Source organism: Loxodonta africana, chromosome 9 (genome assembly GCF_030014295.1).
Source record: "Loxodonta africana isolate mLoxAfr1 chromosome 9, mLoxAfr1.hap2, whole genome shotgun sequence".
Classification (NCBI taxonomy): domain Eukaryota; kingdom Metazoa; phylum Chordata; class Mammalia; order Proboscidea; family Elephantidae; genus Loxodonta; species Loxodonta africana.
In genome coordinates, this window is record NC_087350.1 from 34,354,210 (window position 1) to 34,367,805 (window position 13,596).

The 13,596-nt window shown below is 40.4% G+C and overlaps 1 protein-coding gene across 2 annotated transcripts in view; it reads right to left on the minus strand.

The window, feature by feature from the left end:
* The window catches only part of PCSK5 (proprotein convertase subtilisin/kexin type 5), a 492,211-nt gene that overhangs the window by 395,210 nt on the left and 83,405 nt on the right, over window positions 1-13,596 (minus strand). The window lies entirely within an intron of this gene.

Sequence of the window (13,596 nt, forward strand, 5' to 3'; positions counted from 1 at the left end):
GTGTAGTGAATTATATTACTCATTTTGTGATTTGAATAAAGCAGTTGCCAGGAAATAAAATGTGGGATTTCACTTTTATGGCGGGGGTAGGGGGGAAGAAAAGATTTAACACCCCTTTTTTTTTTCTGGGAAACCCTGGTGGCATAGTGCTTAAGTGCTACGGCTGCTAACCAAAGGGTCGGCAGTTCGAATCCACCAGGCACTCCTTGGAAACTCTATGGGGCAGCTCTGCTCTGTCCTATAGGATCGCTATGAGTCGGAATCGACTCCACGGCACTGGGTTTGGTTTGGGGTTTTGGTTTTATTTTCTGACTTTGAAAACAATAGACAAAGGGCTGCCTTGATGACAAAAAGAAAAAGAAATGTGTGAGTTAAGTCCTTACCTGCCTTTTGCAATAGAAGAGGACTGATGAAGAGATTTTACTACCGATAGATTGCTCCTAAGCCCTAAAATCGGAAGCAAACATATCCCAGAAGTTTTCTAAAACTGATCAAAAAACTGTGGTCAAGAAATCAGAGTAAAAGAATCAGAAAAATCTAGTGAAAGTATGTGTTTAGACAAAGATTTTCTATTCTTTAAGTCTTGTTCCACCTAACAACTGACAATTGGTGAGTTTATAAACAGTTTTACGCGTCACTTAACGTCCACGATACTACAGTTGGGTGAAATAGGACGATTTGAATGTTGTGCGAACAGCTAGTTTATTTAAGGCCTCAGCAAATACTTCTGCTGCCTTCACATCAGCACTGGCAGACTCACCACCCACTTTCATAACATGCAGCGAAAAACGTCAATATGGTAGCCTGTTCCTGCTCCTTAAGCATCTTGAACAAGCGTTGTGCCTTACCAGTGATCATCAATGTGCTGAGAGGGATTTACTTTTGTGTCTGTTCCTCAATTCACACTATTAGCAATTTCTCCATGTGGGATATAGGTCCTGCTTGAGTTGTCCTTAGCTGAAGCCGATCCTTTAACAGCTTGGAGGATTTTTTCGTTGTTTTTGAGGTAACAGCCAATACGTCTCATTCTCCAACTGGAATTTCTGAACTCTGTTATAACCTCAGGGGACTATGGAAATATATGCAGTTGGATGTTGCCTAAAGAGATGTTACGGGGCACACGACTGTATTCATATTGGTATTTGATTTAAGAATCATCCTTTTTCAGATGAACATATTAATTGTTTCAATTCTTCTTATTTTTGACAGCTACTTGAGAGCAAAATAAGCATGACTTTTTATTGGATGGGAACATTTTACTTGATTTGCTTGAGACAAGCATTTTGAATCCTATTTAATGATTGCCAACATCAGAGACTTATGTCAGGGAATACATTGGTCAGGGATATGGAGATCATATGAGTTTTGACAAGTCATTTAGAAAGAAGTTGTAAAATAAGTATTACATGTACTATAGAAGGTGATACAAGGCCAAACTGAAAAACTTGAATATATCATACAGTTTATACTTAGTTGGCTTTCTCCAAATGAGCCAAAATTTTAGCAACATGTCATCAATTTAATCTTGCCGTATTGTGCTCAATGGAAAACTCATAGCATTATTGCTATAACTTTATTACTGTTACTCACGTGCAGAGAATTAAAGCCGTATTTCTTCACTTAAAATACTCCATTATTATTTGCATATTTCTAAAGATTTAATTTTCCGATTTGTTGCCTATTTTTTCCCTTCATCCATTAAGATGATATGTGAAAGGAAAAAATAAAATGAAAGCAGTGAAATTTATTCCTCACTCTCAAGCCACTTTTGTTTATTTGTTTACTCATTCCAAAAATTCATGCCTACTATGTGGCAGGGGAAACCCTGGTGGCATAGTGGTTAAGAGCTACAGCTGCTAACCAAAAGGTTGGCAGTTCAAATCCACCAGGCGCTCCTTGAAAATAGCTCTACTCTGTCCTATAGGGTCGCTATGAGTCAGAATTGACTCGATGGCAACGGGTTTGGTTTTTTTATGTGGCAGGCACTGCCATAAAAGCTAAAGAAGAGGTGTGTAAAAAACAGACAATTCCCTGACCTCAGGAAGTTTTCATTTTAGTTTGAGTCAGACAATAAACATGCAAATAAATAAGAGATTATACGGTAACCCTTCATAGTGTTAAATGATGTAAAAAAAAAAAATAAGGTAAGGAGATAGAGAGTGATTATGGAAAAAGAGACTACTTTAGATAAGGTGGTCAACAAAGGCCTCTTTGAAGATGTGATATTTTAGTAGAAGTCTGAATAATAAGGAGCCAGGCATGTTAAAATCTCAGAGAAGACATTATAGGCAACATGACCAGTGACAGCAAAAGTCCTATAATGACTGTATGTCTGTGTATTTTTATCTATAGTACATCCATTGTCCACAGATACCTATGTCTACGGCAACCACTCAGGCCTAGAGGTGAGCCAACCAGTAGTGCATTTTTCGGTCCAGTGGATGGACGAGGAAGGAAGTTCATTTGGATCATGGAAGTGGTTTCTCAGTGATCCAACAATTCTGGGGTGATTAGTACCTGGAATATGATCTAGAAAGGGAACACAATTTCAGAATGGGGATGTCCCCATAGCTCAACAAACTCCTCAGCTGATTGGGCTAAACTTGGCTGAAAAAGGGCTCAAGCAAGGGCCTCTAAGGGATGAAGCCTAGGGCAGGGGCCCCTCTCGACCATTTCTAGGGGGCAGTACCCTTGTGAAGCAGCCAGTTGAACTGTCCATTACGGATTCTGGCCTTTTAATTACATAGTAAAAATCAGAGATTGGAAGTCATCTAAGCAGCAGAGAACTTATTAAAAAAAAGTCTCTAAGATAGAAAGACTGGGTCCCAAAAGGAAAAGACAGGGGCATAAAATGCAATTTAGCCTAGCAGCAGATATAGAACATTGTACCAGGAACTGGAAGAGATAGGTTTTGTGACCGCATACATACCAATCACTACCTCTGCAATTCCATGAAAAAAGAAAATAAAATGTCTTTGGACAAATCTTGCCAAGAAATGTAACATTAAATTAGGATGTACAAAAGCAAAGTAGTTTAGTGGTCATAGTTACACGACATTGTGAATATAATTATTGTCACTGATTTGTACATTTAAAAATGGTTCAAATAGTCAGTTTTATATATTTACCACAATAACAAAAAATAAAAGCTAAGTAGTTACTACCGGAGCTCTGTTGTTGTTGTTAGGTACCATCACACCAATTTCAACTCACAGCAACCTTATGTACAACAGAACGAAATACTGTCTGGTCCTGTACCACCCTCACAATCATTGCTGGGTTTCAGCCCATTCACTGGAGCTATATCCCTCTCCCCACAAAATCCAGTATGTATTCTTTACACATGCAATAGCTTGATGCCCTCTATACCTAGAGGTGGGTATAACACTCTAACGAAGTTCTTGGCAGAGTAATCCTAATCACTACCCTGGTCACTTTGGGAAAATCGCACAAATTCTTGTTATTTTGTCACTAGCATATTGTCATCTGTAAAATGGTATTATTGTTGTGAGGGTACAGTTGTAAGGTGCTGCACTAAATGCAAGCTGCTGTAGCACTTGGTGCCTTGTATTCTAATTGTATGTTTTCTCTCACTTCCTTGGGGGAAAGAATCTATGTTTTAGTGTCCCTGATCCCAAGGAAAACACACAGTAGGACTTCAATAAATAGGTGTAGAATGAATGGATGGATTTTTTTTACATTGCATTATTACATTTTCTTGGTAGGCATGTCTAGGTTTTCTAGTCATTAAAAAGAAATTGCTGGAAGCTTGAAACATGGGAGAATAAAAAAAAAAGAAGGGCATGCATAATCCTACTAGGTATAATAGGATATTCTGAACTTGAAAGATGGTAGCAGAAGCATGATTACATTACTACCTATGAACCTCGTTGCTGTCCAATTGATCCGGACTCATAGTGACCCTGTAGGTCAGAGTAGAACTTCCCCCAAAGGTGTTCTAAGGCTGTAATCTTTACAAAAGCACACTGCCACATCTTTATGCGGAGCAGCTGGTGGGTTCAAACACCAGCCTTTCAGTTAGCAGCCAAGTACTTAACCATTGTGCCACGAGGGCTCCTTCCAGAAGGATCACAGCCTTGGAAACCCCATGGGGCAGTTCTACTCTGTCCTATAGGATCGCTATGAGTTGGAACCAACTCGATGGCAACGGGCAGTGGTGTTACTACCAGGGTGGAGGGGGTGTGGACAGAACCAAGTGATGCTGCCAGAAATGGTGACACCAAAACAACAGTCTATAAAATTTCTGTGCAATGCTTCAGCAGAAATTTGTTATTTTTTATAAAAGTATCCCTGGAGTTAGTTATAACAACAAAAAAATTTTCATAAGCCCAACTTCCAAAAGCCAAACCTGTTGCTGTCAAGTCGATTCCGACTCATAGTCGATTCCGACTCATAGGGACCCTACAGGACAGAGTGGAATGGCTCCATAGGGTTTCCAAGGAGCGGCTGTTGAATTCAAACTTCTGACCTCTTGGTCAGCAGCTGAGCTCCTTAACCACTACGCCACCAGGGCCCCACGCCCAGCTTACAAGTATCAATATACCTAGGAGGATAAAACTCTATCCTAATGCGCTTAGATCATAGCTGTCATTATCACCCAATTACAATGATGCTCAAAGTCACATGGTTTCGTCTGCAAGTGCTACAAGCACTTGCTGGTGTTTTTGTTGCTGCCAGTGTTTTCATAGGCACTGATTTTGTCAAATTTTCTCATGTTTTAGCTACAATATTGAAGGAGCCCTGGTGTCTCAGTGGTTAAGCACTTGGCTGTTAACCAAAAGGTTGGTGGTTCTAATCCACCAACTTCTCCGAGGGGGAATGGTGTAGCAGTCTACTTCCATAAAGATTTACAGCCTTGGAAACCCTATGGGACAGTTCTACTTTGTCCTATAGGGTCATTATGAGTCAGAATCAACTCAATGGCAGTGGGGTTTTTGGATTTATTGTGGTAATTAGCGTGTGCATGTGTGTGTGTGTGTGCAGGTAAAATGCTTATGCTAATATATTGAGAGAGATTTAATGAAACAGCTGGAAAGATATTCAACTAGAGAAGATGGGATTATAGGTGATTTTTAATTTCTGATTCATCCATTTCTTTTCTTTTTTTACAATGAGTATATATTATTTTTTACTTTTATGGTAAAAAAATAAAATTCTCCATACCCATTTCCTCCCTCCAATCAGGGTGAAACCTCAGATGTTTTATTTGTGTCCTGAGGTTCCTAGACTTTAAAAGAGTCTCTCCTTGTTTGTGCAGCTCCTCAGAGGTTTTGATGTGGAATTCTATGGGCCCACTATCCTCTATTCAGGCTCAGGGACATCCAGCACATGGAGCAGGGCTAGGTATTAAAAGGAAAAGCAGGTGATGTGAACTCATTAAACGCTTGTTGAATGGCAATATTACAGCCAAAGAATTTTCCATTTTCTAACATGGATTGCATGTTCTTCTATTTTAAACTTTAGGACAACTAACTTAAGTCATGAGAGGAAATTTGAAAACAATTTTGATTGCTCAAGTGTTAAAAGGAAATGGAACTCTAAGTTACCTAAAACTAATTTTACTTTCTGAATGCCATCTGGGGCTAAACTCTCACGTTCAATTAAATGTAATCTTAATAAAACTAAAAAAAAAAAAACAAACCACCAAACCACACCCACTGCTGTAGAGTGGATTTTGACTCATAGCAACCCTATAGGACAGCGTAGAACTGTCCCATAGGGTTTCCAAGGCTGTATATCTTTACGGAAGCAGATGCCACATCTTCCTCCTGCAGAGCAGCTGATGGATTCGAACTGCTGACCTTTTGATTAGCAGCCAAGCGCTTAACCATTGCGCCAGCAGGGCTCCTTCAATATTGTAGCTGAAACCCCAGAAAATTTGATAAGATCAGTGACTATAAAAACATCAGCAGCAACGAAAACAATAGCGCGTGCACAGAATTCCCTCCTGCCTCTTCCTAGGATCAAGGTTATTACTGCATTAGAAACACATAGGCCTGACTTCATTCTACTCTATTTATCTTCTGAATAATCACCTTCTAAGTGATTCGAAAGCCAAGGCAATGTAATTAATAAAATCCACTCAACATTTAAAGTAAATTTAAGTTACATCTCATTTTGCCCTTGGCACAGCTGGAGTTTTAGATATGTGCGAGAACGACAATTTTGCCTTAAAACAAAGCATTTAATCACTCAATGGATTTTTGTTCTCATTGACCAATCCTGCAACTCTATGTATAAATCACTCAAGATATTCCCCGTTTGCAAAAATTGGATGCCCTGAAGTTGTACATCAAGTGAATACAAAGAGGAGTATTATTTTTGTACAGACTGGAGAAATTCTTCAATTCAGCTGAGATTGATATAAAAACTGACAAATGCTGGCAAAAGAAAGGGCAATCATTCTCATTATTTCCTCAAGCAGAGGCCATGGGATAATCTGCTAGTATCAAAAAGTGTGTTGGCAGCTTTCATTTCAATATAACACAACAATTTGATAGCTGAAAAGCAATGAGCATGAATGTTATACTCATATGGGGAGAAACACTCTTCTCTTGCGACTAATTCAGCTCCAATGCACACATTGTCTTATTTATCTAGCTGTTTAAATATAAACAGTGATGGCTTTTGTTTCTAAAGTGTCACATTCTTACTGCTATAACTTCAATATCACTGGAAAAATTTGGTGGTGAGTGTGGAAGTGCAGAATTGAGTATCCTCCGATTTTTTTTATTTCGTTCATTTTATTTTCTCTCTCTTTTTCTTAATGTGAGTCATTCTCCATAATCTGGTACCTTTGGTCTTTACATTTTTTTCCAGCATCTTTAAATCTCTTCATTGTCAAGTTTTAAAACCTTAGAAATTAAGGAACTATTCCACCAATTGTTATGTAAGCAAGTTCTAGCACAGGAATCAAGTGGGTTTGAGTAAAAATCAATGTCTTCTTTTCTTCCTATTGCTGTGAGATAAATGTGCAACTTTGGGGGGAACTGCATAAAGGTTGAACAAGTATTTAATAGTTGCTTGAGGATTATCTACATTGTTAAATCCTAAAATAATTTTAAAATTTATAGATGATAGAGAGATAGATAAAAATCAGTTGCCATCCAGTAGATTTTCAACTCACGGAGACCACATTTGTGTCAGAGTAGAACTGTGCTCCACAGGGTTTTCAGTGGCTGGTTTTTCCAAAGTAGATCACCAAGCCTTTCTTCTCAAGCATCTCTGAGTGGACTCTAACCTTTTGGTTAGCTGCTGAGAGCATTAACTCTATATAACGCACTGCTCAGTTCCATAGCTGAAAGACTCCAGAGATGATGGATGGATGGAGGGATGGACGGACGGACAGATGGATGGATGGATGAGAGATAAATAGAATGAAGCCCCCGGAAGGAAGAAGTCTGGATGGGAGACCCCCATGCTGGGCCTCCACTAGGCACCCAAGCAGCAGAGAGAAATGAGTAAGGTCAGCCTTAGGAGAAAGAAGGCCTCTGACTTGGGTGCTCATTATACTTCCCTTTTTCCTGAACGCTAACCGTATACTTGGTAGAGAGGGCAGGGTTGTTTTGCAACCAAAACACTGAAATTATGGCAGCTCTTAAACACCATCATCACCCTCCAAGATATTTAGCGAACAGCTACTTTGTTCAGGGTGGGGGAGACTATACCTTTCAGCCTTGAGGAAAAATATTGTCCTAAATCCCTGGGTGAACAGGAAAGGGGTTGGCATTTTCTTTCCTAACTCTAGTTGCCTGAGGCAAACCAAATGTTTTCTCAATTTGAGTGCTATTCCCTCACCTCAGAAACCACTGACAAGGCTTCCAGCAAGGTGGTACTTGACAAAACTTGCATGTCAGAGTGCATAAAAATCTGGAGCAGGGCCTGATGAGTGAGCACTGGCCAGTGCTTCTGCCAGCCCTTCGTGGAGGCAAGGCAGCGCCTCAGTCCCAGCTTCCTGGCAGTCTTCATGAGTGTGGAGGCAGAGGGTGCCAAGTCACTTCCCTCTCCCTGAACTCATAATTCATACCCACCACAGTAAATTACAGGAGTCCTGGGGCTGAGACTCTGTGAATGGGAGAGAAAACACATTTTTCTCCCTATCGTCAAATCTGACGCATTTTCAGTCTGAGGACCCAGAAGCTGCGGACCACCCTCCCCATCAAGCTTCCTCCTTTGATGCTGTGTAATTTGGATGGCTTACCCTGGAGCCTGCTGTGTCAGTGTTCATGGAATTGTGATGCATTTACTACACGAGGGCTGTCAGTCAATTATGTCTGCCCCTCCCTCCCACACACAAAAAAAAAGTTCCACCTTGGCACTAGCACATTCCAGCCCTCGCTAAGCTGGCCTTCACCACAGTTCCCAACAACCGTACAAAGTCTTGGCAATTTAAGAAAGGGCCGTCAAAATTCTAGCACCTGCTGAGTACAATCCTTAGGAACCTCATTCAGTATAGTACCTAGCAGCTCATAATCACGGTGAGGAAAGACAGAAGAAGGTGAGGACAGTGACCCTGAGGTTTTCTCACCCCCACAGCACAGAGGCTGTGTCTTATCAGAGCAGACATCCAGTAAGGATTTATCTTGCAGTAAAAGAATTATTGGCAGTCCAGTTGTTTTTTAACCCCCAAATACGTAAAGGAGAGCAGAAAAGCAAGTTCCAGTAAAAGGGTTCTCAGTCTCTGAAATGAAGGGAAAAATAACCCTATGCCATTTTCAGATAGGAAGCTCTGGATTTATATTCATGTCCCTTAAATGAAGTTTTTACCACACAGCCAGGATACAAATAATGTAGTTTTTTTGTTTGTTTCATTTTGTTTTAGGTACTCTGATTTCCTTTGTGTAATCACTTGTTATAATTTTAGAAGTATAACTTTTTCATATTTTTTTGTTGTTTTATGCAAAATAAAATCTTTCTATTATTTCTTTAACACCTAAGGACCCCATGAAAGCATCATCCTTTACCAATGGGGAAACTGAGGCACAGCGAGATTAAGTGATGTGATCGGGTCACATAGTAGTAAGGTATCTGAAACAAGAACCTTGACCAAGTAAATCCATGTCTGTTTCTTTCCATAGAGAACGTTGGCTCCCTTCTGATATATCCTCTCAGCTGGTGGACTGGATTAGGGGAGCACATTCTATTTCTCCCCCTTGGGGTCACTACAACGTTTCTAAGCCTACAGGAGATAAGTCAAACCTGATCAAACACCTTACTCAAAGCTTTACTGGATGAAAGACGAGTAAAGGAAGGAAGAAAGTGGAAAAAAAGACAGCATAACACCAAAGCTTTTATTATCCATGCAAGGAATTTGAAGGTGGGGTGGTTACTGTCCATTACTCAACTGCTGTTGTTGTTGTTAGGTGCTATTAAGTCAGTTCTGACTCACAGCAACCCTATGTACAACACAATGAAACACTGCCTGGTCCTGTACCATCCTCACAATTGTTATGCTTAGGCCCATTGTTGCAGCCACTGTGTCAATCCATCTCACTGGAAGTCTTCCTGTTTTTCAGTGACCCTCTACTTTACCAAGCATGATGTCCTTCTTCAGGGACTGATTCCTCCAGACAACATGTCCAAAGTATGTGAGATGTAGTCTTACCATCCTTGATTCTAAGGAGCATTCTAGTTGTACTTCTTCCAAGACAGATTTGTTTGTTCTTTTGGCAGTCCATGGTATATTCAATATTCTTCTCCAACACCAGAATTCAAAGGTGTCAGTTCTTTGGTCTTCCTTGTTCATCGTCCAGCTTTCACATGCATAGGAAGCAACTGAAAGCACCATGGCTTGGGTCAGGTGCATCTTAGCCTTCTAGGTGACACCTTTGCTTTTCAACAATTTAAAGGGGTCTTTCGCAGCAGATTTGCCCAATGCAATGTGTCTTTTGATATCTTGACTGCTGCTTGCATGGGTGTTGATTGTGGATCTAAGTAAAATGAAATCCTTAACAACTTCAACCTTTTCTCCGTTTATCATGATGTTGCTTACGGGTCCAGTTGCAAGGAATTTTGTTTTCTTTATATTGAGATGTAATCCATACCGAAGGCAGTGATTTTTGATTTTCATCAGTAAGTGCTTCAAGTCTTCACTTTCAGAAAGCAAGGCTGTATCATCTGTATAACGCAGATTGTTAGTGTTAGTTCCTCCAGTCCTGATGCCCTGTTCTTCTTCATATAGTCCAGCTTCTCGGATTATTTGCTCAGCATACAGATTGAATAGGTGTGGTGAAAGAATACAACCCTTATGCATATCTTTCCTGACTTTAAACCACACAGTATCCCCTTGTTCTGTTCGAACAGCTGCCTCTGGATCTATGTACAGGTTCCTTATGAGCACAGTTAAGTGTTCTGGAATTCCCATTCTCTGCAATGTTACCCATTATTTGTTATGTTCCACACAGTTCAATGCCTTTGCATAGTCAATAAAACACAGGTAAACATCCTTCTGGTATTCTCTGCCTTCAGCCAGGATCCATCTGACATCAGCAACAATATCCCTGGTTCTGTGTCCTTTTCTGAATTCAGCTTGAATTTCTAGCCGTTCCCTGTCAGTACAGTATGCTGCTGCAGCTGCTATTGAATGATCTTCAGCAAAATTTTACTTGCGTGTGGTATTAATGATATTGATAATTTCTGCATTCGGTGAGATCACCTTTCTTGGGAACGGGCATAAATATGGATCTCTTCCAGTCAGTGGGCCAGGTAGCTGTCTTCCAAATTTCTTGGCATAGACGAGTGAGTACTTCCAGCACTGTATCCGTTTGTTGAAACATCTCAGTTGGTATTCTGTCAACTCCTGGAGCCTTGTTTTTTGCCAGTGCCTTCAGTGCAGCTTGGATCTCTTCGTTCAGTACCATTGGTTCCTGCTTATAGGGTATCTCCTGAAATGGGTTAATGTCGACCAATTCTTTTTGGTATGCTGCTGTTGTTGTTAGGTATGCCATCTTGCAGCACTATATCAGACAATGTTCTGCTGCTATTCATAAGGTCTTCACTGGCTAATGCTTTTCAGAAATAGACTGCCAGGTCCTTCTTCCTCGTCTTAGTCTGGAAGCTCAGCTGAAGCCTGTCCTCCATGGGTGACCCTGCTGGTATCTGAATACCGGTGGCATAGCTTCCAGCATCACAGCAACATGCAAGCCCCCACAGAATGACAAACTGACAGAAGTGTGGGGGCTTTTTGGTATAGTGGCTCCACCGTATATTCCGTCCATCTTCTTTTGATGTTTCCTGAGTTGTTTAATATTTTCCCCACAGAATCCTTCAATACTGTATCTCAAGGCTTGAATTTTTCTTCAGTTCTTTCAGCTTGAGAAATGCAAAGCATGTTCTACCCTTTTGGTTTTCCATCTCCAGGTCTTTGCATATGTCTTTATAATACTTTGCTTTGTCTTCTCAAGCCACTGTTTGAAATCTTCTGTTTAGCTCTTACTTCATCATTTCTTCCTTTCACTTTAGCTACTTCACATTCAAGAGCAAGCTTCCGAGTCTCTTCTGACTTCCATTTTGGTCTTTTCTTTCTTTCCTGTCTTTTTAATGACCTCTTGCTTTCTTCATGTATGATGTCCTTGATGTTGTTCCGCAACTCATGTGGTTTTTAGTCATTAGTGCTCAACACATCAAATCTATTCTTGAGATGGTCTCTAAATTCAGGTGGGATATACTCAGGGTGGTACTTTGGCTCTCGTGGGCTTGTTCTAATTTTCTTCAGTTTCAATTTGAACTTCCATATGAGCAACTGATGGTCTGTTCCACAGTCAGCCCCTAGCTTTGCTCTGACTGATGATATTGAGCCTTTCCATTGTCTCTTCCCACAGACATAGTTGATTTGATTCCTGTGTATTGCATCTGGTAAGGTCCATGTGTATAGTCGCTGTTTATGTTGGTGAAAAAAAAGGTATTTGCAATGAAGAAGTCATTGGTCTTGCAAAATTCTATCATGCGATCTCCGGCATTGTTCCTATCACCAACGCCATATTTTCCAACTATCAATCCTTCTTTGTTTCCAACTTTCGCATTCCAATCTCCAGTTATTATCAATGCATCCTGATTGCATGTTCGATCAATTTCAGACTGCAGAAGTTGGTAAAATCTTCAATTTCTTCATCTTTGGCCTTAGTGGTTGGTGCGTGAATTTGAGTAATAGTTGTATTAACTGGTGTTCCTTATACCCAAAAACGTTGTCTGTGTATGGATATTATCCTATCGCTGACAGTGTTGTACTTCAGGACAGATCTTGAAATGTTCTTTCTGACAATGAATGCAACGTCATTCCTCTTCCAAGCTGTCGTTCCTGGAATAGGAGACCATACGATTGTCCGATTCAAAATGGCCAATACCAGTCCATTTCAGCTCACTAGTGCCTAGGATATATCAATGTTTATGTGTTCCATTTCATTTCTGACAACTTCCAATTTTCCTAGATTCATACTTCATCCTTTCCACATTCTGATAGTTAATGGATGTTTGCAGTTGTTTCTTCTCATTTTGAGTCACGCCACATCAGCAAATGAAGGTCCCAAAAGCTTTACTCCATCCACATCATTAAGGTCAACTCTGCTTTGAGGAGGCAGCTCTTCGCAGTCATCTTTTAAGTGCTTTCCAATCTGGGGGGCTCATCTTCCAGCACTATATCAGACAATGTTCCTGCGCTATTCATAAGGTTTTCAGTGGCTAATGCTTTTCAGGAGTAGACTGCCGGGTCCTTCTTCCTAGTCTGTATTAGTCTGGAAGCTCAGCTGAAACCTGTCCGCCATGGGTGACCCTGTTGGTATTTGAATACTGGTGACATAGCTTTCAGTATCACGGCAATGCTCAAGGCCCCCTAGTATGACAAATCGACAGACACATGGGGGATTGTTCAACTAGAAGCATTTCAAAATGGGTTAAGAGACTAATTTAGTCTGTAAATGGCATTAGAATTGTCTGATGATCGAAGAACAAAAACCTGAATGAGGCAAAAGAACTCTTAGGCACAGCCTTGGCAGTGAAGACAGAAATCCTTTATCCCCCAAGGGCACCTTCTGACTTGTAATTTAAGAGCATATAAAGTTCAAGGTCTAAAAATTTCCCAAATTAAAAAAGACAAAAAACCTAACTCATTGTAATTAAATCCTTCCTTACCCAGTTGCTCTAAGTTACACTGCATTGGCAAGAACAGGCAAAGCAAGACATGATGGTAACTGATTAAGAGCTGGAGTTTCTGGAGTCCAAGGAACCTATTTGAGAATTCCTGCTCCTCCAGTGGAAATCAAGCTAACCTCAGGCCAGTTACTTAGCCTCTGTATGCAAAATGAAGAAGATAATTGAATCTGAAGACTAAATGAGCTGATTCACATCAAGCACTTAGCACAGTTCCTGGCACAGGAATATCCACCATGCAACCATGGTGATCTGTTGGTGTGCCAAACTATGCCCACCAAAGAGTTTACTTCTTTTATTGGCCCAAAAGAGCTGCAAGCTTGAGTATATTCCCCCTTGACCAGAGTTGACAATGAAGATAGAAGTTTTATGAAGATATACTAACCAAAAAAATTGAAAGCAGAAATGCAAACAGAAACCTGTACACGAATG